Source organism: Lactuca virosa, chromosome 2 (genome assembly GCF_052849685.1).
Source record: "Lactuca virosa cultivar CGN04683 chromosome 2, Lactuca_virosa_CGN04683_v6, whole genome shotgun sequence".
NCBI classification, from domain to species: Eukaryota; Viridiplantae; Streptophyta; class Magnoliopsida; order Asterales; family Asteraceae; genus Lactuca; species Lactuca virosa.
The window spans coordinates 179,881,787-179,887,073 of NC_136427.1; positions in this window are offsets into that span (position 1 = coordinate 179,881,787).

Sequence of the window (5,287 nt, forward strand, 5' to 3'; positions counted from 1 at the left end):
TTGGGTTAATTGTTTGATGATTAAACATAATAATTATATTATTGTGGGTTGAAAACTCTATGTAGTCACTAGGTTTCCCAACGTGACCCACTCAGTTTATTTGTATCACAGGTGCCGATACGAAGGTACATTACACTGAGAGATTAACGGAGATGTAAATTATTAGTGTAAATGAATGTAAGGTCTGTTTATGCTTATGTTTCTATATTGACGATGACATCCCAATGTTTTAATATAAACAAAATGCATTTCTTCGGAAATGCTTTGATAATATTTTTATCATGTTTTCTGGGAACAGATTCCGCAATATTATTTTTTAAAATGGATATCTGATTTTTAAATAAGCATAAATCAAAATTTTAAAATGACTGTGAATGTGGGGATGTCACATGTATGATTGTGTTAATTTCCACGTTGCGTCTAGGTACTTTTTCATTCTCTGGTCTTTGGCCTCGTATGTGTCGTTGACCTGGTTAGTCATGATCATAGAGTCGATGAGGGCCGAAAGGTGTTTCGCTACGACCTCTTGTGCCAGGCGAAGGAATGCAAGAAGTGCTTCGTCTTTGTCTTCGTTGTTAGAGACTTGGAAGTTGAATCTCAGGGCATACGTGATTTCATCCCCGCTGGGATTCTTAAGTATCAAACCCGCTCTTGATCCCTCTTTACTTGTTGTGCCAGCGTTGCGTAGCTCCTATACGTCTTTGCTTGCCTCTGGTTCTGTTGGGTCTATGGGTACAACTGTTGGTGCGCTTTTGAGCATGTCATGGATTTCTACTCGAAAGTCCGCCAAGTCCTGGGCTTTGATGCTGACCCGAGGTCGGTATTCTGTCTCATGCTCCCCAAGTTTAATGGCCAATTTCTCTAGTCTTCCTGACTTTTCTAGTCTTAACAAAATCTGTTTCACTGGGAAACTGGTCAGGACCTCGATTTTGTAGGCTTGGAAGTAGCGTCTTAGACGCCTGGCTGTGTAAATCAGCGTGAGGACCAATGTAAGACTCCAAATTTGCTTGACGTATCAATCCGATCCACTTGATGGTGCAGACTCCTAATCAAGTGGATGATGCAAGATTTAATGGAGAATAAGAAGAAGAAGAACTTGATGAATCCTCAATGTATCAATGATTTGAATGATGATCCGGTTATAAGATTCATACACACAAAATGTTCTCTCTTACTTTCTCTCTCTAGACCCATTGTATGACAATGGTAGCTCCTTAAAACGTCCCTTCCCCCTTCTAGATTCCTAAAAAACGCCTATTCCACCCTATTTATACATATGGACTAAATCCTAAGCCCAAAACCCAATAGCTACACCAAAATCACATGTGATTTCGGTCCAAGCTACAACTAAAACCCATGACTGTTTTCGGTCCTAGACCGAAAACTACAAATGCCTAGAAAAGCAAAGTATAAACCATATTTTCGAGCCAATAATCTCCCCCTTGGTTTATAGCTTTTTTTTCTTTTGACCTAACAAAATCCCCCTAGGTTTGTAGCTTGCTTTTCTTGTCAATCTTCAATTTCAGCTTGGCTTCAGTGTTTATCTTCGATTTCTTCACAACTTCAAGATGAACATATGAATCTTCTATATGAATGAATTTATCTTGAACAGTTGAGCTTTTCTTCAAAGGAATTTGACTTTGAATGCACATTTGGTGTGGAGGATTCTTGTAAAGATTCTTGAAAAACAACAATTTCAGTTTGAGAATCTCCAGAGAGAATAACAGAGAGACCGATTCTTCTGGATCACATCAACAGGGTCATAGATAGCAGCAAATTGATTGAGGAGGCTTCAATGCAATCTGTCACATAATCTTCAAGTATAGTTTCACTGTAACACCAGTCAAAATAGGTCAATAACAATCACATGTGATTATGCCAATCATGTAATGTGATTTTGTTAAACTAGTAATGTGATAAACTTACATTGATGGTGTCAATACCATGTATCCTGTGAATGGAATCACAAATTTGTCCAATGGATGTATCCTGTGAATGGAATCACAAACTCGTTGATTCTTAGACTTCTCAAACTACCCAATACTTGATGAATCTTTAAGGGAATTGATTGAAGTCATTACCGTATTCCTCATCTTCCTCCATCAACAATTGCCCAAACACAAGATAACAGGCACCAACACTCTCTAATTTTTAGCCAGTGATGAGGTAGACTTAAATGCAGCCTACGATCAAACTCCAACAGTGGATGTAGATCAAGATACAGGTATCCGGTGGGACGACTTTAAACCCAAAAGAAACTTGATTTGGGTTAATTTTTGCATCTGGGGTAATTTTTGGATGAAATCAGAAGAAGATGATGGAATTAAAACTTCATATCTGCTTTGTTCTCTGCCACCAAGTATGAAGAATTTTTGGATGAAATCAGAAGAAGATAAGAATTTCTACAATAATTTGGTTATGAAATGTAAATTGTTTATTTCTACAATTGAAGAATCTGGGGGTGATCAACGATCCTTAACAGGTGGGCCTTTGACCCCTATCGTTTTGAGATCTTTGATTTTTTAGCAAGCCCGATCCTTATTAGTGTATCTGATAATTATAGTTTTCAGATCATTGATTTTTTTATGCATATAGATGAACACATAAATTGTTCCACTTGATTTTCTTTTCCACTGGTAAATCGATTTGATACAAAAGGAACTGAGAGAGAGAGAGAGAGAGAGAGAGAGGTCCTTTATTATTTTTTTAATTGTTAAAATAAATAAATAAATATTAAATTTTAAAAAAAATGAAAGAAAAATGAAAAATAAATACCCCAAGGGTATTATAGTCATTTCAATTTTCAAAGGGACTATTTTCACATACAAACCACTCCAAAAGGACCATGAATCCAAAAAACTTGGGGTTTGGACTAAAACCCCAAAATTTTGCATACCACAGGGACCATTTTTGCAATTTTGTCTTTCATTTATAACACTCTAATTTAGCTTAGGTTTCAATCCATACTTCTTAAGGCTATAGATGACACAATGCAACAAGGATTGAAATGTGGTTTCACTTGTACTAGATTGTAGTTTAGACTTTTATTGACTTGAAATAATGGGTTGTTACATTATCCCCCCGTTAGTGGGAATTTTGTTCTAAAATTATTTCTATGGTGAGTACTCATGGACTAGGGAAAAGATGCGGGTACTTTTTTTGCGTCTGGTCTTCTCGCTCCCAAGTGAATTCAGGTCCCCGCTTGGCATTCCAGCGAACCTTCACTATTGGTATGCGACTTTGTTTCGTTCATTTGACTTCCCTATCCATGATTTATACTGTCTCTTCCACAAAGTTAAGATTATCGTTTATCTCGATTTCCTCGAGTGGAATCAAAAGAGTCTCGTCGGATAGACACTTCTTTAGATTTGACACGTGGAAGACAAGGTGTACATTGTTAAGTTCTTGTGGTAAACGGAGTTTGTAAGCTACTGGGCTGATTCTAGCGAGAATTTCGAATGACCCAATGTACCTTGGATTTAGCTTCCCACGCCTTCTGAAGCGTATCATGCCCTTCCAGGGTGATACCTTTAACAGAACACGGTCGCCAACCTGAAATTCCAAGGGTTTCGTCTCTTATATGCGTAGCTCTTTTGTCGATCTCGAGAGGCTTTTATTCGTTCACAAATTTGCACAATCTTCTCGGTCGTTTCCCTGATGATCTCCGGACCAGTGAGGGTGCTGTCAGGAACTTTTCCTTTAGATAACTGTGTATCACCCACTTCCGCCTAACACAGAGGTGATTTGCACTTGCGGCCATAGAGGGCTTCAAATGGAGCAGCCTTGAGGCTGGTATGATAACTGTTGTTATATGAGAACTCGACAAGTAGTAAATGGTATCCCACGCTTTACCAAAGTCGATCACACAAGCTCTCAGCATGTCTTCTAGTGTATGGATAGTTCTCTCACTCTGCCCGGCTGTTTGTGGGTGGTAGGCTGTACTCATGTCCAACCTAGTTCCCAAGGATTTTTGAAGTGACTGCCAGAACTGAGAGGTAAATAGACTATCTCTGTCGGAGATAATAGATATTGGTACTCCATGTAATCGTACTATTTCTCTGATGTATGTTCTGGTCAGTTTTTCCATCTTGTCTGTTTCTTTGATTGGCAGGAAGTGTGCGGACTTGGTTAACTAGTCGATGATTACCCACATAGTGTCGATTCCACCTGTCGTCTTGGGTAACTTGGTTATGAAATCCATTGTAATCCATTCCCACTTCCACTCAGGTATTTCTGGTTGTTGTAATAAACCTGAGGTCTTTTGGTATTCTGCTTTTACTTTGGCGCAAGTCAGACACTTGCCCACATAGGTAGCAATTTCTGCTTTCATGTTCGGCCACCAATACAATTGCTTGAGGTCCAGATACATCTTGTCTGAACCTGGATGAATAGAGTATCAAGTCTTGTGTGCTTCGTTCATGACAACTTCTCTGAATCCACCAAACTTCGGTGTCTAAATACGATTCATGAGATAAAGAACTCCGTTACCCTTGATTTCTTAGTTCTTATCCATTCCCCTTAGGGCTTCACCGGTCACGTTTTCTGTAACACCGTAAATTTTCAAAAAAAAATTTTAATTTAAAAATCACATTTAATATCATTAACACAATCTCAGAATCTCCAAAAATGTCAAATTATCAAAATCACATGTTCATAAGGTGATTAAATCACAATCCAGGATCCTCCAAAAGATCTCTCCAACTCGTGTGTACAATCAAGCCGGTGCATTCTCGTGATCCTAAGAAGTACCTGAAACACATGACACATAACACGCTAAACACGGAGCTTAGTGATTTCCCCAAAATACCACAAACATCTCATTAGCCTCCGGTCCTAACTCAGTAAGCTCAGAATAATACACAACATAAATCACAAAGACATAATGCAGAATATCACAATACTCAATATAAGCACATAAGACCCTCCGGTCACATAAAGATTGCCACTCTAGGTAAGTATAGTGAGAAGACTCACATCGTAAGCAAGCAAGGAAACTGAATACCCCTCGAACAGTCTAATCCCCGCCTACATGTAATAAGAATCTCTAATTAACACTTAAAGATCGCAACTCTAAATAAACTCATGTTAGTCCCTCGCTCTTGGGATGGTTAAAAGACCATTTTACCCCTCCAAGACCTCCATCCCTCAAGTTTGACCAAACCCTAAAGTCAACAGAAATCAGCACTCGAGTCAACAGCCCATGTTGACCCAACTCGTCGAGTGAATCTATGCGACTCGTCAAGTCCCTTTGGTTCCTCAGAACCCTCATGAAAGTCCAACTCAACTC